A 27,252-nucleotide genomic window follows, 5' to 3' on the forward strand; every position below is an offset into this window, starting at 1 on the left:
GGAAGGGAGGAGGACAGTCTGCAGTTATTTCTGAGGTATAAGGAGCTCAGTGACTGAGTGAGGGTGAGGGAGGTACATGGGATGATGGCACCAGGTTCGGGCCTGGCAGCTGCTCTGTAGGCTCCTGTTCTTCATTTCCGCTGTAAGAGCTGGTCTTGCCAGCCCTAGTTAGATTGCCGAAGCCACACAGAGGCAGCTGTATGCAAGAGAAATGTTGCTTTGTCTGCCCCACAGCCTGGCTATCTGATTTTCCTTTGGTGGACCACCCTGCCCACTCTCGGTCCGTGTGGTTGAGGGGAGGCCGTCCCTTTGCCCTTTGCAAAGGGTGGACACATAGGTCGGGACTAGCAGGGCACCTGCGTCCCTCTGAGCTCTGCACCACAAATTTAGCCAACTGAGTAACACAAATTTAGCCACTTAAGAGAACAGATTTATTTTCTCAGTTCCGGAGGTTTGAAGTCCAAAATCAAGGTGTCGGCTGGGCCCGCTCCGTCTGAGATGCTGGGGGGATCCTTCTTTGCCTCGTCCAGCTTCTGGTGGTGGCTGTCAGTCCTTGGCGTCCTGGGCTTGCAGCTACATCACTCCAATCTCTGCCTCTGTTGTCACATGGCCTTGTCCTCTGCGTTTATGTCTTCACAAGGCATTTTCCTCTTCTTCTAAGGGTACCAGTCGAGTTGGATTAGGGCCCATTCTAATGGTCCCATCTAGTTGATTATATCTGTAAACACTTTATTTACGAATGAGGTCACATTCACAGGTACCAGGGGTTAGGGCTTCAATATATGTTTTGCGGTGACACGATTCAACCCACAACATCACCTCTTGCCTAAATCACAGGTGGCAACCTCCTGAAGGTCCTTTCTGATGACAATCTTTTTCTCTCCAACACAGTCTCCAAACTGCAGCTAGAGGGCAGCCTAGAATGCAAGTATGACCGCGTTCCTCCCTTCTTAAACCCTTCACCGGCTCCCCACATCATCTGTAGGGCAACCCCCAAACTCCTTAGGATGGCATATGTGGGGGCTGTCTGTAAACAACTTCTCCTGGCCACATGTGAAGGTGCAGTCTCCACCTCTCCTTGAACTTGGGCTGGTCCTGTGACTTGCTTTGACCAACACAATGCAGCAGAAAGGATGCTAGCCAGTTCTAGACCTGGACTTCAAGAGGCTTGGCAGCTCTGCCTCTGTACTCTTGGATCCCTGAGCCACTATGTGGGAGGCTGACTTCCCTGCTGGAGAGAGGCCTGGTGGTCACCCAGTGAGCCTCCGTGATCCTCCCTCACCCCCACCCCCAACGAAGTCACCAGACACATAAGCGAGACCATCTTAGGTGTTTCAATTCCAACTGAGGTCCCAGCTGAAGGCAGTCAACACTCCACGGAGCAGAAGAACCTCCCCCATGAGCCCAGCCAACCGATTACAAGATGTAACGAATCAGCGTTAAATCAGCGTTAACTCACGCGGCTAAGTTTTGGGACAGTTTGTTATGTAGCATTAGAAACCGAGACATCGTACAAATTCTACCTCTTCAGCCTCTTCCACTCCTTCGCATTCCAAATGCTCTGCTCCATCCGTTCGTCCCTGAACGTGTGATGCCTGCTCAGGTCTCCATTCACTTCCCCTGGACACCCCCGCCCCCGGCGTCCTGACAAACTCTGCTCATCCCTCAAGACCCAGCTGAAAGCTCTGTGCCATCTGCAGCTTTCCTTGACCACCCCCTCTCATTCCCTAACCCCTTCTTCTATCCCTCTCTGGCACGTTCCTTTATTAGAGTTTCTCTTCTTCAATAGTTTTTTTCTGTTTTTATAACGGCCTCCCCACTCACTGGCCTGCGAGTCTATGAGAGCAGAAACAGAGCCTCATTTACCTTTGGACTTGCAGTGCCCAGTGAAGGGCCTGGCACCTAGCAGACACCCAACGAGTATTTGAACAAATGGATAAATAAACAGATGCAGGAAAATGTGAGAATACAAAACACTTTCTTGTTTTTCTTACGAGTCCTCATGGGAGTCCAGGTGGAGACAGGGAAGGCAAGTCTTGAAATTTGCCTCCACCCTCATCTACAGCTTCTGCTGAGGGTTCTCGAATGCACGTTGTCTACAAGCCTGAGAACATGAGCCATATTAGCACAGCTGCTAAACATCCTTCAGGTGGGATCTGAACAGCCATTCTCCACAGATGTTGCCGTTTCTTGCAGAGCTGCTGCTCCTGCCTTGAATCTGCAACCAGAGGTGGCGAGTAACCCCCAGAAGCTGGCTGAGGGCGGGTGTCTCTGAACTCATCTCCTCTCCTGGGAGCTTGTTTTAAGGGTGACCAGGATTTGTTTTAATCAGATATGGTAAGACACAGACATGAAAACGACTGTCATGACAGCAGAGGTTTCTGCTCACAGTTCCCTTAGAAGCAGGAGGCAGAGCCGACCACGCAGAGCCACACGGGGAAGCCCCAGGGCCTACTGGGAACATGGAGGTGGGGAGAGAGAAGCCTCCACTGTGGTTTCCTCAGGAAGGAACAGGTGAGGCGGGGTAGGCAGGATTAGGACTGGCGAGTTTGAGTAATTTCAATGGGCACTGGAGTGTACAGTCTGTCCCCAGTGTTGGTGCCTGGGCCTGGGCTGCTTAGGGCAGGCGGATAGTGGCCCAGAGTGTGACAGCCAGATGGAGGAGGTGGGTGGGGGTGGGCTCTGGATGGGTTGGTTGGCTGGGAAGGCTCACTCTGGGAAAGTCATTTATACCTCTAGAAATCCACTGGTCCTGGGAGGGGTGGTCCTTCGGGATCTGCAAAGCCCCGGATGTCAAAGCACTAGAAAGACCTGGTTATACAGGGTCACGTGTCCTGTGTTCTGTGACCCCGTTGGCACGTGTCCTTGGATGGTTTGTTCTGGACTGTTTACAACAAAGACTCCTCCTTTCCTATCGGAGACGTGAAGCAATACGGGCGTCGGCTCGGAGCCTTTCCTGAGGCCACTAAATGTGCCAAATTTGATTAATCAGGACACCCCACCAGAGGACGCCATCCTGCCTTCCGCATAAAAGACAATGCAGAGACACGGCCCTGGAGACAGTCCACGCCCTGTGTGGCGTGCAGAGTTACATCTGCCAGCGCACGCAGTGGCGTCCTCACCAGGTGCTGAGCCCAGGGTCGAAGGCACAGTGGCAAGGGCGAGGAACGCATTCAAAGCTTCCACGCACCCTTACACGCCTTGAGCCTCGGTGAATCAGCGCAGTGTAGCAAAACCACATGTAATTATTAAAGCGCACGCAGGCCCTCAATCAAAACGCACGATATTACTATTAAATTTCTGGGAAAATATCCCAAAACGAGTATAGCAATTTCAGCAAAGATTCCTCACCTGTTCACCTGCTAGGATTCTTTTTATTTTCTTTCCATGAATCCTGTGGGGTTCATGATGAGATCATAAATATTCTATGTTCCAATTTTCTTATAAATCAAGGACATGTATATCTACTGATCTCAACTTCCGGACACCTAGAGATAAGCAGTGTTTCCATGGTGAGTTGGTTTAATTCTAACTAAAAGCAAAGAAACGTGATATGTTGATCAGCCAGTGTGGTGTCATTGCAGGCAAGTGGGTGATTTCTCACAAACTTTGTGATATGCTGGAAATAAGCCATGAAATCCCTTGGACTTACCCCAAAGGATGCCCTAGGGTCAAAGAATATGTACTTGGGAACTCCTGGACTACAGCTGGAAAGACCCAGAGCAACTGAACCCAAGAACTCCTTGACCAGTAAAAAATGCCATCTGCCGTCTCCTTCAGAGTAAAGATTACTTTTCAAGAACAATAATAACAGCCTTATATGTTCCACCCATCATAATAAGCACTTTCTATGCACATTTTCAGTGAATTATCATGCTAATCTTATGAAACTGGCTCTTGGGAGCACAGGAAAACCCAAGGTCCCTGTTAACCGGGAAGCCAGAATGAGTCTTAGACCCCACTTATTCTCAAGCCTGTGCTCTAACCCTTGAGCTATGTTAGAATGTGGGATTTAAAGATCTCTAAAGAAACCTGTATCGGTCTGCTTGGGTGGCCATAACAGATTGGGTGGCCTAAACGTTTAGATACTTATTTTCTGGAGGTTATAAGTCTGAGGTCAAGGTGCCTTCAAGGTGGGTTTCTGGTGAGTCCTCTTGCCCTGGATTGTAGATGGCTGCCCTCTTTCTGTGTCCTCACGTGGCCTCTTCTCTGTGTGGAGAGGAGAGAGAGTGTGTGCTCTCAAGTATATCTCTTCTGTTTCCAGGGACCCCAGTCCTATGGGTTAGGGCCCCTGTCATGACCTCATTTAACCTCCTTAAAGACCCATTCTCCACATACTGGGGGTTAGGGCTTCAACATGTGGACTTGGAGAAACAATTCAATCCACAGCAAAAGTGCCTGCACGTTCGTGGATCTACTTGAGAGCCACCACCTGGGGGGGCAGGTGAGGCATCCAGGCTCTGATGTCTTCCAGGTGAGGTCAGACTTACCTGAGAAGTCCAGGCACCTGGTGCTCATTCTTATTAATATGGAAAAAGCTGCTTTTCTAATCACCAAATTTTTCTGGGGTAGTCGTCTTCTTCTGGCTTCTAGAAAAACGTGAGTCTACAAGCAGAAAAGTCCTCTGCACTGTGGAGCCCGGGCAAACGTAAAGAACATGGCTGTTAGATTCAGACAGCTCTGAATTAAAGTGCTGGTTCGAACGCCTAGGAGCTCTGTGACTTTAGGTAAGTCACTCAATCTTTCCGAGTGTCACTTTTTCCATTTTCGAAACGGCACCACCTCACAGAGCGTCGTGACAGAAGTATAGATAGGAAAGCTTGCATCATGGTTCCGACCCCCAACAAGAACTCTGAAACATCCGTCGTACGCTAGCTCGTCAGCTGTGCCACTGGCCCCTGACTTGAAGGCCTGGACAGAGACCTTCCGCTTGGCCACGTGCTTCAATAAACCCCAAGCGCTTCTCTAGGCCCTTCTCCTTAGAGTCACCGGGGCATTGATATCAATGCAGTACCTGCCATTTTGTGAGCCTTTGGTTGTTAACAGTCAATTAAATTGGAGGCCAGGGAGCTGGCTGATGGACAGTGAGCCTTCTCTGCCTTCCCACTGCCCAGGTCAGACCCCAGCGACAAGCGGGAGCTGGAGTGGGCTGGCAGGCAAGGGGAGACACTGGCATGGTGGGTGGTGGAGCCGCCCAGCACCAGCGGGTATGACTTATGAACCCGCCAACCTCTGACGGGCTCCGAGCTCTACTTCTTACTAACGATGTACTCTCGGGCGAGCTCCTTTGTGTCTGCAGGCGTCTGTTTTCCTCGTCTGTAAAGTGGGCACCTTGTCTCATGCTCTGCAGGATCGCTTAAGGAGCAGAGATGGTCCATGCGGAGTACATGGCTAATACAGTAGCTCTTAGTAGTAGCTGTGTTTATCTCTGTCGTTGTGATTTACAGTTCTTAGGGAGGTGGGCCGCCAGTTCCCTAAGATGGGAACCAAAGCCCAGCCCTGCAAATGCTCTGGGATTTCAGGTGGGAGAGGAGGACAGGGCCATCCGTCCCCCCGGACAGTGGGCTTCTCTGAGCTGGCATCACCTAGCACACAATGATAGGGTCCTTTCCAACAAACGGTCCCTATCTTGAAATTCCCAGTCACAGACACAGAACAGGCCAGTGAGGCCAACACACTGGCTGGGCAAGGCTTTCCCTTGTGCAGTTACTACGTTTCCCTTGGTCAGATGGGACTTCCCAGCCTCATCTCTCTCCGTTGGTTCCTGCACGGGAGAGCAAGCAGCTATGCATGAGGTCACCGGGGGAGGAAGGAGACATGGACCACTGACCTCCACAGTGTTTCCTTAGCTCTTACAGATTTAAAAGATGCTCAAGGAACCTCGGTGACCTCGAGAATAGGTTATCAGCTATGGCAGGGGCAACCAGAAACAGGTTGTCTGGTGGTCATTTCTTGCTCACAGATGGAGGGGCAGAGAAAGACAAAGCAAGTATGAGGCACAGTGTGGGGAAACCTAGCTCAAAAACGCTCACCCCAAACATTCCCTCGTCAGAGGGACATCTAAGCGAATGGTACAGCCCGACCGGCTTAGCCTGGATCGGTCAGCCAATCCTTGACCAGCAGCACGGGGCAACCACGATTGCTTAGGCTAATTGGAAGCTGCCTCCCACCTTCTGCTGAACAGGAACCTGTAGCAGCCAGAACAGACCCTTCTGCAGGAGGAGTCTGCCCCTAGGAGAAGTGCAACCAGATCCGGGTTACTCAGGCCTGTGGATGAGAAAACAATGTCAGGGTTGGGAGCTGTGTGACAGGATCTTGGGGCTGAGCCCATATCATCTACACAGGGCACCTGCTCTCCGAGAGGGGCGGGGAATACGCGGGGCCCCACCCCGCCCCCTTTCCCTCTCATTCTCTAGCCCACCCTCACCTTTCCCTTCACCTCCGATTGCTCATGAAAGCTCAGCCCTCGAAGACAAGTTCTGCCTGCCAGGGGCTCCATCAGATCATCCTCAATCTGTAAAAGGGACCAGAGGACGGAGGTGTCCCTCTGAGGGGGCCCTGAGCAGCCATCATCCCAAATGACAACAGATGCCCGCTTCCTGCCTGAATGAGCTTTGCTTTGCTCACGAAGGCAATACCTCATTGATCGGTATTATCTCTGAAATGACGGTGGCCTAACTAATTGGGAATGCAGGACCTCGGAAAATAATGTCATCAACCCCTCTCTCTAAAACAGTTTTCTGGGCCAACCACTAGGTGAGAAGTAGCTGATGGTTTATATCTTAGGAGAGAAGAAAGAGGTCATTCTCCACCCCAACGCAGCTGACAGCTCCTAAATTCAGGCTCACACAGTTGTCTGAGCGTCAGGATGGCGGCTGAATCTTATCCCTTACGTCTACACTGCTGGACTGTTGGCAGCTCTCCAGAGTATTGAGTAGAGAAGGATTCTGAAGCTGCACCAGAAAGAGTATTGCTTTTCTGAATTGAGTCTCTTTCTAAGCCCTCGGGAACTCCTGGCATAAAGAAGCTAACCCTATCTGTATCTGGGATGAAAGACCTATCAACAGTGGGGGAAAAAGCAAGATAAAGTCTAAAAGAAATCAAAGTCCTGACTGGGTTTGGTCAACTCTTTTGTGTTCCTGCCATGTGACTCATCTGTGAGAAAAACTCAGATTCCATTAAATTTATGAGTAACTTAATGGTGTGCAACCAAAGAATGAAGAAATCTTGCAACACAGCTTTGTTTTCCAGGGCCAAGTGTCCCCAGCAGTGAGTTATAACAACCCTCGTGACTAAACTGGCAGGCCCCACATCCCGGCTGGCCCGGCCGGCCTGGCCCAGGTCCTGCAGGGCGCGGAGCAGCAAGGGTGGACCCCCGTTGTTTCAGCCTGGAGAAGAGCCCCGCTCAGCCTGGGGACTAGCCGGCCATTCCCGAAAAAGGACTGGGACGCTGGCTGCCCGTCCTTGCAGCTAGACGTAAAGAAGCAGGGGGTAAGGGAGCAGGATATCAAGATTTAAAAATAACCATCACGAGGGCTACCCTGTTTCAAGCAACACTGGTAAGGCAAGAGCTGTCTCGTGTCTTTTGCAACCTCTTTTTCGTTTATAATCACAGTAGCCCTATATAGGTCCCTTGGATGGCTAAGAAAGCCGTGGCTCGAAGCTGATGATGTTTGCCCGAGGTCCCACAGCTGCAAGGCAGCCGTGAGTTTTCCACTGCACCCAGAGGTGAGTTTCTGAGCCTGTGACAGGGGGGCCAGCAGGCGGACAAGCGGTGAAGGCCGCATAATGAAGAGGAAAGAAAGCTTTCTGCTTGGAGGATTTTATTGCGAAAATGTTCAAGCTCGTGTGCTTTGCTGGAGGCTCTTTCTGTTTTCCTTGATGCATCGCAATCTAAATTCAATGCCCTAGAAGATATTGAATAGACAGGACAAAATCCATTAGGCCTGTTGATTTATAGCGTTTCGGCATTTAGAAGGAGCGGCAGGCTGCACCTCGTTTGAGAAAATTTGTCTCATTTCGCCGGTAAGTGATTTATGCCATGCTTCCGTGATTGCCTCTTTGGGGGAGGAGGGGAAAAGTACCAACACAAAGCAAATTCAATGTCCAATAACTTTGCGGATGCTGCTCAACACTCCCGTCGCTGTCGGCACCACACTGGCAGGGCCACGTTTTGTTCTCTGAAAGCTAACAGCTGCGACATCTGGTCCGCAGTCAGGCTCTACCTGCTTCCGTCCGGCACGGCACACATTCCGGAGCTAACGAGAGGAGAGCCGTGGCGACGAAACCAGGGTCGGCTCAGGTTGCTATTTGTCATCTCCGCTTATTTGTCAAAAGCAGCTTGCGCTTCGCCAAGCAGGCCTTCCTCAGATCTACACCCAAGTCCCGCTCTCCTGTCCCTCCTCAGGCTGCGGAAGGAGAAACGGCCCTCTCTCTCCCTCGACGCCTCCCTGACCTCCCTGCCAGTTCACGAGGTCACCGCATTCTTGTACTGTCGTACTATTTACTGCCCAGCACCCCCTAGATGGGGCACGTCCACAAGGCAGTAGGTTTGTCGTGCCTCTCCAGCCCCTAACACAAGGCCCCGCACACAGTAGGTGCTCCATAAATGTTTTGTTGAAACAACAGGTCACATGCAAGGAACTGAGGCGGAACGGGCCTGTTTAAGGATGGTGCTGCAGGCTGTTGCTACATAGAGAGACACATCACAAGCCTCTTTGAACTCAAATTCTATGTCCTTATTTCTCTGTGTATCCTAAAAAGACGCCACCACATGAAAGATACAAAAGACTTTGCCATAATAAAGAAACTCTGCATCTATGAGCTCGGAAGTCCTGAATTAAAAAAATAAAAGCTGGATAAGTTTAACATCACTCATCCTAGATGTATGTAGCTAACAGCTTTATGGAACAAGCTTACCTTGGCATTAAATGCTGAACAAATGTGAATCGCTTTATTTTTCTCATACATTTACAGTCCTCCAATGATCTTATTCTGATTCCACATTTCTTTGATGACAGGGTGATTTAAAAAAACTCATCTCTGTCCCATCCATGTTCATCCACTTCCACGTCATCCCCACACTCCTGCCTGCAGTGATGAATCCTTCCCGCGGAGGTGTGGCGCGAGGCGGGGGCTCTCTCAGTCCCCAATCCCTTCCGACGTGCCGTGAAGAGGAGAAGCGGGAAGAGGAGGTTCAGCCGGCACACGGCTGGTGCCATCAGCCCTGTCTTGGCGGTCAGTGCCGCTGGGGGGCAGTGTTTCCTCCGGGACATCCTGCAGGGCCTCCTCGCCGCAGCTCCTCCGGCTTGGCCCACTGGGACCCCACCCCCAGGCCCTGTCCGTAAGACACACTCCACAGTCTCCTGCTCCTAGGGCAACTGCAAAGGGCTCAGGCGTGGCTACCTGCCAGGTGTCCCTTGACCTATCGGAAACGCTCGCCTCTTGGCAAGGGAGCAACGGCTCCACTATTGACTCCCCTTCCGGCCGTTCATTTTTTAGGAAGTAGCTAGAATGATAAGAAAATAAGATTTTTTTTTAAGCAGCTCCAGAATCAAGGGGGAAAAAAATCACCCCCACCGATTTCTAAGCTCAGGGTAAAACAGCCTGATTCTTTACGTTCATGGAGGAGAACCAAATGTCAGAACATGCAAACTAACGGTCAACCCCAAAGAGCTTACGCTTTATTCTGGAATTCAGCCAAGACGTCAAAGACAGACCCAAGCACATTTAGACGCTGAGAGACAAGCTCGGCTACGGCTAGTGTTCCTGACTCTGTCTCAGTCTGTCTGGGTTCCGGGTGAAGATAACTCATTGGTGATAACGTCGTGAAGGCAGTCACCACTGGGGACACATACATGTCACGCCAGGAGCTCGGGGATGCCAAAACAATAGAAAGGAAAACTAGAGGTACATTTCAGCTTCCGAAATGAATCTAATCAAGTCCACACTTAAGTCTCCCGATTCTTGAATGTTCTCGAGTACGTCGCATCATAAAGATTTGCTAATAAGAGTCATGAGAGATTTCATTCTCCTTTAAAGAGCGTATCCTTTCCAAAATGCTACAGTGGGTGTGAGGACAATCTGGCTGTGATATCTGTCACCCCACTGATCGCCAAGGTTGACTTGGCTGATCTGGTTAGCTGAGTAGGTGTCCCCACCCTGCCTCACTGGTCCATGGGCATCTCTCCCAAAGCTGTATGCTCGGTCAGAGAGAACAACCTTCCCCCGCAAAAGGAGGATTATTCTTCTGTCCAGGGTACAATGCTAGAACCTCCAAACAAGCCCCCCAACGCCTCACCAACAGAAGAATACCAGTGGCCAGTGCCACGTGTTGTACACTGCTGTGGATTGTTTCCAGAACCCGTCCTCCCCTTTTGCTTTCCTAAGGAAATCCCGATTTTCACTTAAGTAGCTTCCCCTACCTCATGCAGCCCGTGGACTTCGGGAGAGGTGGACCCAAAATGGGGAGGCCCCTGATGAATCTAAGACAGAGAACAGGGTAATTCTACCTCATGCCTGACGGTGTAGGTGCAGACACAGAATGGCATTCAAATGACTCCAGCATCGGTTCAGCAGTGGCCGGGGACCCGGTTTGGGCTGATGAGGCACAGCAGAGATTTGCTGGAAGCGACCGTCTCTCCCTCCAGATGGTGTGTCGGGTGGATGCTGAGGCAATGCTGTCACCAGGAGAGGAGCCAGGCTGACGGTGACACTGACCCTCTGGGAGGCAGAACAGAGAAACAAGGAGAACCCAGGGTCATGGAGACGCCGTGGAGCCAGTTCACCGATCGTCCCCAGAGCTGCCCTAATGCCAGCCTCTCTGGGAAGGAGAGCCGGCAATGGCTCTTACTGGCCGGCCGGTCTGTGACAGTAATTAAAAACATTCTAATGAGACTGATGGTATAATTCATTGACCAAACCCAGCCACTCTTGAGAACGAAAAGACCAGGGCCACAGACAAACTGGGACAGTTCCAGGCCAACGGGAGTGCTGGGTCACTCTAATCTTGACTGCTGGAAACCACGGCTGTATCCTAATTAATCACCGTGAGCTTGACGGAAATGTAAGATCAGAGTTACTCAGAGGGATCAAGTACTAACTCGATTCAGGCCCTTCTCCAATTCCTTCTCCAAACTGCAGCCAGAGTGATATTTTCAAAGCCCAGATTTGAGCATATCCTCCCCTGCTCACGACACCATAAAGGCATCCTGTTTCTCTTGGGATAAAGCCTGAGAGCATTTGTTTACGGGAACTCTATTCTCTCCAGCCTCCAGGGGCTTTGTGAACACTCTTCAGGGGACACAGTTCCCTCCCGCCCCTACCACCCTCTGACTTACCAGCCACCGCCTGCTCCAGGCCCCACCCCCCAGGAAGTCAGCTCATCAGTCCTCCAGCCTCCAGCAGAACCCAATAGACCAGTTCATGCCCTTCCTAGTGCTTCTCTTGGCTGCTCAGGGTGGTTGCAAGTGAACAGAGATGTGTCTGTCCTTGTTCTTCATGATGTGAGCGCCTTGCACAATACCTGGCCACAGAGAGATGCTCAAAATGCACTTTTTCATTGAATGACCTAGGCCTAGGAATGAATGCAAAGATTAAGGCACCAGCAGAAATCCCGGAAGAGCCAGCTTCCAAGTTCACAGTGGGCCCCGCCCTGTTCCCCCGCGGCCTAGCCGAGTTCTCAAGGACAGAGTAGCTCTTTCCCATGATGCCTTTGACTCCCGTGAGGCCCGTGCCTCGGAGCCAGGTTTCAAAGGCTCACCTGCAAAGGGAACGGGGCTCTGGCACGTCCTTTCACCCATCGCCTCTGATGCAGGTGCTCTAGGCTCAAGAGGTAAAGTATTGTGATATTTTCTTCCTAAACCCTAAGCTGGAAAGGGGTAATGTTTTCTTATACTACCAGTTATCTAAAGGTCAAAGCCGTTTCTCCAATAATTACGTTTCTTTTTTGGCTGGCGTAAGTGAAGGGGAAAGTCATCTCTTTTGTTATCTCGGTCTGATAACGAGCTCCCTAATCACAATTCCTCAGTGATATCGGTGTCAGCGCTCCAGACAAAAGATGAAAGGAAAGCTGTTTGAAGTCTTGCCTAAACGTGATCCCACTCGATCTGAAGTCTGCGTTCTGGGAATAACAGGGCTTCGCACCCTCTGTAATTACTTTCGTTGCGAATTCAGTTTTCTGTCCGTGTTCTCATAACTCCAGCAATGACTATCAGCTTCTCCTGCAGTCGTGTTTTGCTTTCTCATACAGCAATTTTAGTAGAGTTTCTCTTTGCCTTTAGTTACCTTGGGAGATTGGCAGCGGGTGAATGAATTCCAGGAGCTCAGAGAAGGACCAGCCATCCTGTGGGTAGATACTGATGCTTGCTCTAATTTTCTTAGGTGATGTTTTTATTTTTATTTTTTATGTCTTTTACAAACTCACTGCTGAAGGGATTACCCGAGACCCCTAATACAAGGGTTCATACACACACACAAAAAAAAAACTCAAAATTCAGTACCTGGAAAATATTCATCTCTCGTGAAGTTCTTCTCTAATCGGGCAACATGAACTGTACAATCTGTCACAGCCTCCTTTATGTCCTGAATTAGTAACTTCTGGAACGAGCACTAAATTTACCCGCCTCGCCCTCAGCCCTGGCTTCTGAGTTCCTTCTTATCTTTGTTTTCACTGCTCTACGTTACACATGCTTTAATATTTTAAGCCCCCTTAAAACCTTTTTTTAAAGTAGACAGGACATAAATGATAAAAAAAAAAAATTCTTCCTCATATTAAAAGTTTCTCTAATCCTTCGAAACTACATTTTTCAGAAGAGTAGAATCACATTTTTTAAAAAGTCCCTAAAAGCTAAACTCTCACCGTGAGCTAATAACTGCAGGTCCATTGTGCAGCAAACCCCGTGTCTGTCATTTAATTTCCTCGGACTCTGGGTTTGTGCCTCCTGTGCCAGCTCTATCATTCAGGCTCAGTAGGTTCCAGCCACTGAGAAAACCAACCTCCCAGAGGCTGCTGAGAGTCTGGCAGGCTTTTCCTGTTTCGGTTGGAATGAATATTTTATAGGAAACCTCTGAATGCCCTCCAAAAACCGGGCCCAAGGACGCAAAGTCCAAGGAGAAGGGAGATTTAGCTCTCAATGCAACCCAGTAGCAAGGACACGTACAGCCTTGGGAAGCTTCAAACCATGTCGGGGGCAAGTGTCCAGTTTGACATCCTCCCTCGGGCACAGGATCCGGATCCCCCGGCTGCTGATTACAGCCTAGCGGGCGAGGCCTTCCAGCTGAACCGCCTCCAGCTGGTAGGAGATGCCACACTCATCACATCGCATCAACTCGCAAGAGTTTTTTAACTGGTGATTGGATAATCGTGCAGCAGGGGCAGAAGGAGCCGGAGCACAGTCCATCAGAGCTGGTTGTAATCAAAACTTTAAATCAGTGACACGGCGCTGTGATGTACAATCATTCTTCTGTTTCTGGTCCCACTGGACAGTATACTTCATGAAGACAAGACTCATCTTTTATAATTCACGGCAGTGTGCATGGCATCTTGCAAACGGTACGTGTTCAATATGTGTTTGCTAGAAAATCTATTGTAATGAGCAGAAATAATCATTGAGTCTCATATATGACTGCAATCGGGATTGCTTTTCCACAGTGAAACCAAATTGTCGGTTTGTGTGTTTTTTTTCCCCCACTTCCATATCTATAAATAGTCCCATCGCTGTTAGATTTCCTCATACCAAATTCAAGCTGCTTCTACAGTCCTCGACCCAAGCACACACACAGCCACTCGGTGAGACGTAAGCATCTTCGATACACTTCCCAGTATCCAGGGTTACGGGTCACCCCATATCCCCGCTTCCCAGTGGCCTGAGTTGACACTCCCCAGGTTTCATACTCACCCACCCCCTTGGTGAGCATAATCGTCACAAGCACAGACTCTGCAGCCTGGGTTAGAGCTTCTCTCCTTCATTTACCAGCTGCGAGAGCTCGTGCAAGTTACTTACCCTACTTGTTACTGTTTTCTCTGTAAAAGGAGGATAATCATAGTATTTACCTGCGGTCGATTGTGAAAATGGGCACTAATTCTTTCTGTGTCTACTTCCTTTGGCAGTGGACATGGACCTTAGTTTGGCCGATAAGATGATAGCAATAGGAAGCAAGTCATTGAGGCTTGACCCCTTACGGACTTGCAACTCCGAGGCCACCATATGAACAAGCTCAGGCTAGTCTGCTAGAGAATTTGAGACCACACGGAGAGAAGCCCCAGTGATCCCAGCCATTCCACTGAGACCATCGTAAACCAGCCAATCCTCAGTCAACCTGCCGACCGACCGCAGATGTGTAAGTGAGCCCAGCCAAGATCAGCCACACCTAGCTCAGACCTCACAAACTGCCCAGCGTGAGTTAAACAAATGCTTGTTGGTATAATGCATTGGGTTTTGGGTTACGTGGCAGCTTAAAATATGGGCCCAAAATTCTTTGCCACTCTTTCATTGAGAAATAGGGTCTAAATCCCTTGAATCTGAGTAGGCTTTTGACTATTTCGGCTAGCAGAGGACATCGGAAGTATTGCTACGTGATTTTCAAGCCTAGGACACGAAAGGCCAGGCAGCCTCTCCTTTTCCCTCTCAGGGTGCTTGGAATCGAGACTCTTCCTGTAGGGGTGCTCCCTCTGGGAACTCCAAACGCCATGCTGTGAGAATCCACGGGAGACGTCCTATGTAGGTGCCCCAGGCACCAGTCCCAGCCATGCCCACATAAAGTCATCCCAGCTCAGGGGTAAGACACGAGTGAGGAAATGTCTAGATGATTCCAACCGCCAGCCGTTTGAGTTTTCCAAGCTGGGATCCCAGAAGTGGTGGGGCAGAGACGAGCCAGGCCTGCATTGTCACAGAGTTTCCATTTCTAGTGCAATTAGATTCGGATGCTTTTATTATAGTATAGGCTCAAATTTCCTTCTGGTATTATTATTTTTTCTTTCTGTCTCAAAGACTTCTTTTGACATAGTGCAGGTCTGCTGGTGATGAATTCTTTCAGCTTTTGTATCTTTGAAAAAATCTTTTTTTTTTTTTTTGCTTTCATTTTTGAAAGATATTTCATGGGTATAGGATTCCTGACGTTTTGTTTTTTTCTTTCAATACTTTAGATGCTGCTGCACTAACTTCTCACGTGCATCGTTTCTGATCAGAAGTCTGCCATTTTCTTTGTTTCTCTGTACATAATGTGTCTTTTTTCCTCCAGCCAGTTTTAGGGTTTCTTCTCCATCACAGGTTTTGAGCAATTTGATTATGATGCGCATTATTTTCTTCATATTATTTGTGCTTGAGTTTTGTTAGACCTTCTTGGATCTGTGGATTGATAATTTTCCAAAAAGTTAGAAAATTTTCAAGCATTATTTCTTAAAATACTTATTCTGTCTTTCTCTCCTTCCCTTCATGGACTGCAATACCATAGATTAAGTTGATGCGAGCTATCCCACAGCTCACTGGTGATCTGTTAATCTTTAAATTCTTTTTTTTTTTCCCTGTGTTTTTTTCTTTTGAGTAGTTTCTACTGTCTTGAGTTTACTAATTTTTCTGTAATCTACTCTGGTTATTGATCTCATCCACTGCACTTTTCCATCTCAGACAGTGTAGCATTTATCTCTAGAAGTTCGACTTGGGCCCTTATATATTCCATGCCTCTGCTTAATTATTTGAACATACAGAATACAGATGGAGGACTTAGAAAATTCTGAGCTTGGCCAAGTAGGCGGATGTCCCTCTCTGTGCCTTGCAGTGCAGTTGCAGCCTTCTGTGGTGACCTGAGACTCAGGAGGTCCTAGGATACCCTCTGTGCTCATGTTTGTGAGCAATGGCCACTCCCGAGCTCATATATCAACTTAGAAAAAATTTTGGAGGTTCTGACAGAAGATGAAGCCCTCCTCTGCCATTCTAGGTAGAAAGGAGAGGTTCCTTGGCTTCCAAGTTTATTTTTAAAAAATATAGAGTCTCACAAAGCCAAGACACCATCCACAACCCCTCCAGCCCTGCAAGAACAGTTACTGGGCCCCAAGGTGACTTCAAAAACTTTGTGTTGGACAGGCTTGTCCTACGAGGCCTGCACATATGGTTGTTGGAATCATGAGGGACGAAGAGCTTCAAAAATTTTTCCACGAGCTGGGAAGGGAACAGGACACCCTCTGCAAGTGTGAGGTGGCCCCTGCCTCCAGAGGGACCTGGACTATTTCAGGAGTCTCATCCTTCAAAGGGACACGAAGAGGTACAGTGACAGCTAGAAACAGAAGTGTGTCTATGTCCTTAGGGAAACTGTCCTAGTCATCTTCATTAACTTGGACACCATCTGTGAACAGAGGACTCTATTCAGTGTTTTATGTATAACAACAACCTCGATAGTTATTTATGATAAGAACGATAATAAAAATAATCATAAATAACAACAATAATGATCACGATGATGATATGAGTAGTAATAATTTTAATGGTGATAATAATATTAAACTAAGAAGATGGAAAATAAATAAGTGAGGAAGTAGAAGCCTAAAACAGTGGTCACCCTGGGGTCAGGAGTGCTTTGGTCTGGGATTCGTCTGTGATGAATTCTTGAAAGAATTCTTGATGAATTCTTTCTTCATTCTCTGCATCGATCATACCTAATTGCCCTAATTGGAGAGGGAATTTGTATTTTAAAAAAAAAACATTTAAAATTGATTGCTCTGTTGTATTAGGTTCAAAGAGAACGATCAGCATCTTCTTCTAAGGCAGGGAGTGGAGGGGTGCGGAGTGAGGCCTGCCGGGAAGAGGAGGGTCCAGAAGCTTCTCCTTGCAGTGGAGACAGGAGATGGCCATCCTGGCAAACGGACGGAACTGTGCCAGACGAGGATGGATGTCCTGAGGAAGTGGACGATTAAAGGCCGAGGGGAAAGGAAGAGAGCCGAGAGCCAAGGCCTTGCAAGCGTGAGGCGGCAGCCGAGCTGAGCTGTGTGCCAGCGGAGCCGGTCAGCGGGCCCGGCCACTGTCCTCGCGGCCTCTGTGGCTGGGGACGGCTCTGTCAAAGCTGCGAGTGTCCTGAGCCGCCGAGATCCCGCTCGACTCCCCCGCAGATCCCAAACCTGGCTGTCTTCCCTCTCCTGGGAGCCTCCGTGAACTACCTTCAGGGGATGCTAAATTGGGCTTTTGCTAAACAGGGAGCAGCTCAGTTTAACCGGAAAGCCTGCTGCATTGAGACAGTTCTGTGTTTTAAAATCCTTATTCGACTGATTTTTCCATGTACGTGTGAGATTGGAGACACCAGGAGGCCCAGGTTTCTGTGGGTGAAGGTGAAACCGTCTCCAACCACCACGACATCTGCCAGCACCAGGGGACACCTCCACCTCGCTTCCGCGTGAGCATCACCCCTGTCCATCTCCCAGGGCCTCTGTCCACTGGAATCCAATCTGCTGGCGCCCCCTGCAGTTGTGCCGCGTGTCACACTGCCCGGCCGCTTCCTGTAGAGCAGCTGGAACAGCTCTTCACAAGGAAGGAATCCTTCCCAGAAACCACTCAGCAGATTTTCTGTCATCTCGTTGACAAGAACTGGGTCTCTTGCCCGTGGCTGAATCGCTGGCAAGCGGATTGGAACTCCCAGCATAATTGAGCTAATGAGGAACTACCCGCCTCGGGCTGGAGTGGGGACCGTCCCTTCTGGAAGCAGAGTCACCCAACACTGGCAAAAGAGCAAAGGAGTGTCAGATGGGTTCCCCACAGCATCTGTCACCATTTGCTTTTAACCATCAGAATTTCCAATACCCCAGGTGTCCAGGGTCAGGCAGAGCAGCCAGTACGGGAGGGAGCAGGGACTCCTAGGAGCTGTGAGCACCCACAGGGAAAGAACAAACACAGCAATAATCGGAGAAGGGTGTTCACAGCTGCCACAGAGTTAGGGCCTCTGCAGGGGCTCTCCCATACCCATTCAATGTTGTCTCGGCTGTCACAAGTGTCCCAGGCCCCACGGATGGCCTGGCAGCCACTGGTTCCTCTGTGAGAATATGGGGCAGGTCGGAAAGGCATGTGCTCTAGAATGAGATGGGCCTGAGTTTGCATCCTGGCTTTGCCATTTACTAGCTGTGTGGCCTTAGAAATGTTATTTAACGTCTCAAAGCCTCAGTTTAAAAATGGAGATAATAATATATACTTCATAAGATTGTTGTCAAGATTTTTTTTCTAATCAGATCAAGTCTCTAGCACATACTAGGTACGCATTTAATTAACAACTCTTGAATTTGGGTATTCTTAAGAATCACCTGAGAGTCCAGCTAAGTATGCAGATTCCCAGGCCTCACACCCGGAACATTCTGTGCTAATGCCCCTGAGCCCAGACATGTGCATTTTCAACAACCACCTCCAGGTGATTCTGATGTACGTGAATCACTGGCCAGCCACACACTCAGAAACACTGCAGTGAAATGTCACGGAAGCTGTGCCATCAGCAGGCAGAATCTGAGCATGATGAATACCTTATGCGACAAGAAGACTCATCTTAATTTTAATTATCTATCTATAATTAGCTCCACTCCAGGAAAAACAATGAAATCTGCCATTTTTGAGGTATTCCACGGGCCCACTGGAAAACGCTGACTAATTCCTGTGGCACGCTCCTTACGCAACTCAACCAAGAACATGGACTTTGCGGTTGAAGGCCTTCCCCAGGGAAGGAAGACAACCAAAATAAGTCTTTGCAGCCAAAATAAGACCGACATACAAAGCGTCACATTTCCAGCAGACGACCTCCTTCCAACCTCCGGTGAAGAGCAGGCCCGACCTGGCTCTATAATTCTGTCCATCAGCTGACCTCCTGCCACGGGAAAGGTCAAGTGCTCAGAAGAGCAAAGGCAAACCTCTCTCGTCCCCTCCCCACCCCAATAACTTTGGCTCTGCCGATGGTCTCAGGAGGATCCAACACGGCTTATTTCCTACTTCCAGTCTCTTGGCTCCCAGCAACTCCTACCCCACAGTCCCTGTTACTGCCCATTATTGCAAAACTAGAATAGAAAATATTTTGCAGAAGCTGTGACTTGGAAAGAAAGAGCTGGGAAGGGAGAAGATGTTCCAGCCACATCTGAGAGTTAAGAAGGAAATTTAAGGACAGTGCAAATGATGAACTCCGGTGAGGGGAAGGGTGTGTTGGGAAGTGAGCTCTAATGGATTGGAGGTTTGGGGAGCAAAGGGCTGAAGACAAAGCTGTGCCGGGCTGCGCGATGAACAGCACTGGGCTCGTCCTGCCTGGCTCAGAGAGACTTGGCAGCAGTCAAGTTCATAAAGAAATGTGATCTAGATGAGAGTGATGGGCGGCTCTTTTCCAAAAGGGCAAACCAAGGACAAAATGAATTGAAATGAGATGGAAGGACGGTCGTTGGAGTCACTTGAAATGCTGGGTAAAATACCCGTTCCCAGGCACCACCCTGAATCCCTCCCCAGGAATTTGAACTAGCGCTATTTGGGAACCACTGGCTCGGTGGCTTTCGGAGGTTCCTGGCCGATGGCCTTTCGGGGCAAGCATTTCTCCTGTAGATTTTTCTGAGTAGTTAATGCAGTTCACTAATCACATATGTAAAACCCTGAATCTTCACAGCCAGCACCATTTTAAGATCCCTGTGAGTCCTAAGACTCATAGTGAAAGGCACCCACAGATCATCATAGGACTTTGACTTTTCCTTCATTTCTTGGAAATCATCTAGCTACTCAAGAATTTTTGCAAAGTAAAACAATAAAATCTACAAATTGCATTCTAATGTAATGAAAGTCTCATAAATGCTAAATTTAATAACTAAGGGAGCGGCTCTATTGTTATATCTTTCAGACATTTAAAAGTTTATTAATTTTGACTTTGAAGGTTTATTTGTGTAATTTTGATCTAATTATCCATCCCAGGCCTCCATCCCTCTTGAGGCCTCTCTACATCCCAGCACGGCACCGGAAGTGACTAATGGACCAAACGCAAACCTGCCAAAGACATTTCTGTGAGGGAATATTACTTTAGAAATGAGAGAAACCGTCAGGCACACAAACCGACTTCTCTACAATTACACAGCCACTAAGAGGCAGAGCCGGGACAAAAAGCTAAGTCTTCTCATTCCAAATGCTGCAGTCTTTCCACTGGCCGCAGAGAATGTACTAGGTGGCCTCTGAGCCTCCTTTAATCACTGTTATTTCCTACATCATACAAGGCTCAGGGGAATCGGTGTCAGACGCCCACGACCTGGCAAAGGGTAGGCTTGAAACTGGCGAGAAGTCAGAGATTTAGTGAAAACAAATAACAGATGAACTAAGAGCTCACGATCAAGTGGTTTGGGCCAATATTGATTGATTCATTATATTTTCAAAGCATTTCAGACATCGTTCACAACAGAAAACTGATTTTGCTGGATCTGCAACTAGTTATGCACAAATGAAAGGCTGTTAAATGGAAAAGTCACTATCTAACCGAGACACCCAAAGACAGAAAACAAAAAGAGAAACGAAGGAAGAAGGAAACACAACCTGGGAGTCTATTGTACCCTTCCCGATAGCGATGGGATACAGGTGGTAGGAATGCGGGTGGGTGGCAGTGTCAGAGCATAAAGAAGGGGGTGGTCAAACTCTCCATGAGCGGGTCAGGGGAGGCTTCGGATCTTACTGAAGCTGAGACCTTGTGGGGGAGAGTTGCCCGCAGGCAGCCAGGCAGGGGGCAGTGTGAGTTCTAGATAAGTGACTGACCCAGATCCCAAGAGACAGTGGAGATGTCCAGTGGACAGTGGGTTCTTAGTGCTGGGATCATCATTCTAGGGTCATGGACTCCATGCTAACCTGGATGATATGATGATGTCACAGAGAAAACGGAGCATTTTAGTTTGTCCTCTTAGAATTTATTTACCACGTGGTACCTGTTAGCATTGGGGGAGTGCGAGATGTAAAGTCCCAGGCTGAGAACCACGGAGAAATCCCGACTGATGTTGACACACATTAAGCACCCACCCCCACAAATCTGAGACATCTTTTGCAGTTCTCTCCAGGTTCAGCAAAACCCCCACCATCACCCCCAGTAACCCATCCTATAATAAGTAGAAGGAACCTCACTCAGGACAAACCTGCCAATGAGAATTTCATCACCAGTTTAGAGGCATCTGCCTCAGGAGTCACATCCATCAGGATGATAAACTGTCACCCTTTGAAAAGTCTCAAGGGACCCAGGGTCACCTGAGATTTAGAGAACAAGGATTTCACCTAAATCCTGTGAATTCCAGCTCAGACATCTAACACGACCTTGATTTCGAACGGAGACAGAAGTAGTAGGCCTGGGGTGGTTCTGTTCATGGTTAAGGAGATGCCAAGTAGTAGTAGAGAACTCTGACAGCCCTGCCTGGGCCCAGGGAGGAGGTGCAGACGGGTGGGGAGGGGTGCGGAGTGCTCAGCACATAGACGGATGGCAGTTAGGTCAGTGGGAATGCATGTGCCTCTGGGAGGGTGTGTGTGGTGAGAGGTAACCATCCCGCCCTGGGAACCCCAGCCTTTCAGAAAGGAGAGGCGAGAAGTAGAGGCCCCTCCTCACAGGGGCTCAGGAAGAGGACAGGAGAGAGTGTTTTTCAAAGTCAAAGACGTTGAAGTTTCGAGGAAGATCTCTTATCCCCAATCTCTATTATCTTTCTTTCCCTTAGAATTAAATTTTTAACAAGGCGCATACATCACCGTCGGGAATAAAGACCGTATTTCTAAGCTTCTATTGCAGGTAAACATTGCTTTAGGACTGAGTTCTGGCCAACGGCGTAGGAGCGATTACAGGGGGTTAGCAGTTGGCGATATCTACCCCCATCTAAAATACAAACATTTATTGATCCTGGATATTTTTAATAGTAAAAGGTTGGGAACAGCCTAAATATAGGCATCACTAGGGAACTGGAAAAACAAATTATGGCACATTCGTACAAAAACACAGTTTATAGCAATTTTTTTTTTGATGAAACAAATCCATATGTACTAATGTGGAATGGTTGCCAAGTGTTAATGTTTAAATGAAAAAGCAGGAGCCTGAAGAGGATTGCAGTGTGGTAACATTTCTATACAAATGGAAGTTTGCATGGACTTACGTGCTTGAGTATGCATGAAAAATCTCCGAAAGGACTCGCAGTGAAACGGGGGAGGGAGCCGCTTGGGGGATTGGAGACAGGAGTGGAGGAAAACTTACTTTTTATTCTAGGCACTTTTGTACTGTTTAATTTCTTTTGTATCACAGACATGAACTAGTTATTTTACATTTTTATTGTATAGCAGCTTTATGATGATATAACTTATATACCATAAAACGCATGCTCTAAAAATGCATACAGTTCAGTGGTCTTGAGTATATTCACAGAGTTGGGCCACCATCACCACGATTTAATTTTAGAATTTCGTCATCATCCCAAAGAGTAACCCCATCCGTACCCAGTGGCCCTCATTCCCATCACTCCTTACCCTCAGCCCTAGACGACTGGTAATCTACTTTCTGTCTCTTTGTGTTTTCCTATTCCGGAAATTTCACATACATGGAAACTCAGTATGTGGTTTTGTGTCTGGCTTCTTTCACTTGGCATAACGTTTTCAAGGTTCATCCACATCGCTGCACGTATCAGTGCTTCTTCCCTTTTTATGGCCAAATAATATGCCATTGGATAGACAGGTACTATAGTTATGACTAGTGATTTGCAAGGTTACCGAGGAGCTTAAGGGAAGCTTCAAACAAGGCCAGTGAGAACTCCACAAAGCTCACTGTTCTCACCCAGATCTAGCCATCTTTCTTGAATAAAGCTCCGGATATCGTTGCAAGCTTTTGGCTAATTTCCAGGGTTCTGAAAAACTTGATTATGACAATTTTCGACAGTGTTCTTGTTGCTGCTATGGAGATTGGATTTTCAGAGGTCCTGACTTACCCTACCATTCCAAAGGGCTTCTTGAAATTACTATTTTAATCATAAATTTTCTTTTAAGAGTGAATTGGGAAAGGGGTTGTGAAAATTAAATGCTGTAGAGTGTATAAAATAACAGATCTGATGCCTGCAGTATGGTACAGGCTCAATACTGGAAACAGCAGCTCTTGTTTTTAAGTCATCATGATTACTCCCAGCTGTCTGGGAGGCAAAGCAGGGACCAGACCACCCAGCCCCTGACTTTCTAGCCCAGCGCCTGTGAGCAGGCACCACCTTGCCTCTCCCACCTCACCACAAATGGTCTATAGGTTCAGGAGGCTCTTGGAGCCTCTTAAGTATAACAGCGCAATCTCTAGGGATCATCTTCAATACCATTTTATGGTGTGACTCATCGAATGTATAAGAAAATGCAATAAGCCAAGGTAAGCAAGGTCTGAGTCAAGCCGAGCTAGGTTCCAAACCCACACTCACTATCTACTGAGCATGCGATTTGGACAAGTTTCAAATCTCTCTGAGCCCTGTCCTCCTCATCTACAAAGTGGGGATAAAATTACCTTTTTTGCTAGTTTATTGTGACGAGTAGAAATCATATGAATCAAGAGCTGGATATACAGTAGGTGCTCAATTAATAACAGCATTTTTTTTTTTTTTTTATAGTTCTGGCCAGGTATCAGCAAAGGCTATAGCATTCAGGTAGAGAATCATCTTTGGCTAACCTGGAAGGCCAGGTCTGGATTTTTACAGCTGGAAACGTGTCTTCCTTCTCATCTCTCTTGTCCTGACTCCTCCTCAGGCACAGAAACCTTTCCCGTATCTTAAATGACGGTTCCATGGCTCTGTCTGTGATCTGTCCGTCCACAAAAAGAAGACGAAGACTGGATCCTTCACAGCCCCTGTCTGAGTTCTAACTCCGGAAAAGTTGACTCGGAATGCTTGGCATTTCCATTCTGCCTGGAGTCACCTCAGCCATGAGTTTCATTTACTTTCCCGAGCTAAGGAAGGGTGGACCACTGACAAAGGACATGTTTTCCTCCTTTTAATGAATCCCAGAACAAGAAAATGAGAGGTTTGCTTACGAGGAGGAAAGTAGAGTGAACGAACGTGTGACAAAGTGTGTCCTGTGGTTAGATGCTTATCCTGGGCGGGGACGCAAGAAGGCTTTTTAATTAAAAATTTTGAACTGCTCCAAATCGGCCAGTTCTTCAAGTACCAGCTTGATCCCAAATTGCTCTTTTTCCTCCAACTACATTTTGAAAACAGAGAGAGAAAGTAACAGGGAAGATTTTTCAGTCTTGTTGCTTGCATACAATGTTACATAAATACTTTATTACTCCTCATTAAAGCCCACTGGCCCTGGCATTCTGGTTATGGGAACATAAAAAGACAGATGCAGTATCCAAAACAGGAGTCAGAAAAAATGCACTGAATATTAATAAATAGCATCCTACAGGTAGGACCCCAGGAATCCGAGGTCCTGTAAGTTACTTTTTAATGTGTAATTATCGACTTTTTTTACATAAGCCTTGTATCAACCCCTGAAACAAGCAAGGAGCATTCTGCCTAAAAGCTGGAGTAGTCTTAAGACTGAACTTGTAGAGATGGCACAGTCGTTTCTCTTGAAAACAAACAAACAAAAAATCATTAAAAATTCAAATATATGAAACAGGTCCTTTGCAGTAGTTACACCAGCTACAGGATGCTGGGGAAGAAGTAGTTAACAGCCATACCCCTCTGAGCTTCTGTCGCCAGGCAGATCCCCGAACGTGGCCCTTAGATATTAAGTATCGGGGGCCATGTTTCTGCCCCCCTAGGGTAATCCGTATTCTGGAAGTTGCTCTTCCTGCCAAATAGAGAGCAACATCCCTTCCCCCCACACACCCCCCGCACCCAATGCTAGGCCCAGGGCGAGGAGCCTCGCCAGGTGGCTCCTGCACAGCCAGTGGCAGACATTTCTGCGGAGCTTCCTGGAGGGAACCAAAGACGCACTGGAAGTTAGATTAATCCACATCCCTGTTATCGGAAATATGAACACGGAGAAAATATATTCTCCAAAACACAGAATAAAGACCGGCCTATGAGAAAGTATGTCTCGGCACAGAACAAAAGGCGGTCGGAGGGAATTGGACAAAACGCGTGCGTGTGCGTGTGCGCACACACACAGACACACAGACACACAGACACGCACTCAAAGATATTTTAACCAAATGAAAACAGTCTATTTCATAGCCCAACCTGACCAAATAATGCCTAATTGTGATAGTTCACATATTTTAAAAAGTGGTCAATGAATTGAGACTTCTAGCAATAATCGTTTGAACTATTCATTGAAGGCAAATTTTAACGCTGCCTCAAATTTAGCTTATCTTCAGATGACACGGCTGTTTTATACTGTTAGTAATTGACGCCTCATCAACATTAGCTTTCAAGGATTGCTCACTCATAGAGTTAGCTTAAATATAAAGTTCGATCATCTTCCACTTGAAAACAATTTATTGAAATTATTAATCCCTCACAAAGAACACTTATGGAAAATAGAAATCCTCTTCATTAGTGTTAATGAAGTAAAACAGATAATATCAGTAATAATAGCTGACATTTATTGAGCCCCTGTTATGTACAAGGTGCTGTAATCGAAGAATGGTACCATCTTTGATCTTTACTAGAACTCTTTGAGATGAGTGCTGTTATTATTTCCATTTTCCTATTAGGAAACAGAGTCTCAGAGAAGTTAACGAATTTGCCCACAGTCACCTGGCTGATAAGAAGCTGAGCTGGGATTTTAACCCGCAAAGCCTGAATCTACAACTGGAATTCTAAGCATATAAAATCAGACAAGAGTTTTATTCCTTATATTGTGAAACCCAACTTATTTTATTTCAACAAAGCAACATCATTCATCATATTAAATTAATGCTATTAGTCTGAATTTTATTGGTTTTGTCATTTTGTTTTTATCTAATTTGTAAATTTATCTTGGTTTTATAATAGATCCGTCAGTATAAAGTTCTGAACCTAGTTTTAGTTGTTCATATTTAAGTAACACAAAAAATAATTTAGATGTACATCATATATATATATATATAAGAAATTTTTCTTTAAAAAGGGTCCATCCTTTACTTATGTATTACAAAGCCCAATATAAATATAAGAACACCCCTTACTCAATACAGCCTTGTCTTCTGTCCAGTGCGAAACCTTGAGCATTAAAGAATATTTGACCAATATCTGATAAGTCTCTGTTTTCTCGTTTTCGTTTTCACGGCTTTTTTTCCTGAGAGTTTAAGGACCTGTATGGAAAATTTTCAACCAATTAAGATATTCCATTACACTATCAACATCCAGAGAGTCGGGAGGGGTTATTAAAATCACATTAACAATGGCCTGGCATTCAGTGGTATTTTTCCTCTCAATATTGCAAACTGCTTTAGATACATTATCGCATTAATCTTTTCATATCCTGAGGAAGTAGGTAGTGGAAAGTCTCTTTGTCACAACCTCACGAATAGAGAATCTAAAGTACAGAGAGGTTAAATACAACTCACAAGAGGATTCATGTCAAGCAGTGAATTTATACACTCAATTATCTTTAGAGTCTAATTAGATTTCATGTCTCCCAGGGACCTCCCTTATTGATTCTGAGTAACTGTCAGGTGAAGAGGTCTCTGCCCCATGTGTGTGTGTCTGCTGTTCTGATTAGTGGGGATGAGCGTTCAGGGCGATGGTCAAGGGCGTGGCCAGAGTCTGGTTTGACCCTTAGCTCTATCACTGACCGGCTCTGAGAACTTGGGAAAACGACTTCACTTTTGTGGGCCTCGGTTTTCTCATTTACCAAATGGGAATAATTGTAGTCCCTACTTCATGCAGTCGTGATAATTAAATAAGATTGTGTATGCAGAGGGCCTGGCGCTGGCCTCACGCAGGACATCTGCCGAAGAACTAGGAGTAGTTACCATCGGCTGTGGCAATTTTGCTGATGTGTATTTCTCTTCTTCAAAGCCAGCTTCGGGCATGGAGACCCTCGCCCTCTGCCCACCACAGAGACCTGGGGATACAGCAGCCTGTGAATAGATTGTTGTTTGGGATGCTTTTAGATTTAACTCAATACGGTGGATTTAATCTCATCGCGCAAGAAGTTCAGAGCCAGAGCCGGTTTGATTCAGGAAATCAGAATCCTCGAGGAGCCACGTAATTGACCTTTCCTCAGTCTGCCATACTGAGGAGGTCAGTGCTGCCCTCTGGGTGCTTCCCTTCACAAGATGGTTGCCACAACCCGAGATTACAAATGACTGTGACAAAGTCCAGAAGAGGAAGAGGTGCTGTCTGTTTCTTCTTTC

The 27,252-nt window shown here is 47.3% G+C and overlaps 2 long non-coding RNA genes across 9 annotated transcripts; one reads left to right on the forward strand and one right to left on the reverse strand.

Moving 5' to 3' along the window:
• Window positions 1-12,113, reverse strand: LOC120611420 (uncharacterized). 4 transcript variants are annotated; one of them, XR_005655188.1, is made up of 3 exons: window positions 11,340-12,113; window positions 10,512-10,722; window positions 1-6,267 (listed from the first exon to the last, which is right to left on the reverse strand). It is a non-coding gene; the product is annotated as an uncharacterized LOC120611420 (long non-coding RNA). The 4 variants fall into 4 exon arrangements; XR_005655187.1 differs by having other exon boundaries at window positions 11,103-12,113; XR_005655190.1 differs by lacking the exons at window positions 10,512-10,722; window positions 11,340-12,113 and adding exons at window positions 6,440-6,514; window positions 8,920-9,490.
• LOC120611419 (uncharacterized) lies at window positions 7,279-26,142 on the forward strand. Of its 5 annotated transcripts, none has more exons than XR_005655183.1 (5): window positions 7,280-7,728; window positions 12,282-13,552; window positions 14,111-14,340; window positions 16,083-16,260; window positions 23,712-26,142. It is a non-coding gene; the product is annotated as an uncharacterized LOC120611419 (long non-coding RNA). The 5 variants fall into 5 exon arrangements; XR_005655181.1 differs by lacking the exon at window positions 23,712-26,142 and adding an exon at window positions 16,727-22,334; XR_005655185.1 differs by lacking the exon at window positions 23,712-26,142 and adding an exon at window positions 16,727-22,334 and having other exon boundaries at window positions 7,280-7,559.
• Window positions 26,143-27,252: the final 1,110 nt, after the last annotated feature.

Source organism: Pteropus medius, unplaced genomic scaffold, assembly GCF_902729225.1.
Source record: "Pteropus medius unplaced genomic scaffold, Ma_sr-lr_union100, whole genome shotgun sequence".
Classification (NCBI taxonomy): domain Eukaryota; kingdom Metazoa; phylum Chordata; class Mammalia; order Chiroptera; family Pteropodidae; genus Pteropus; species Pteropus medius.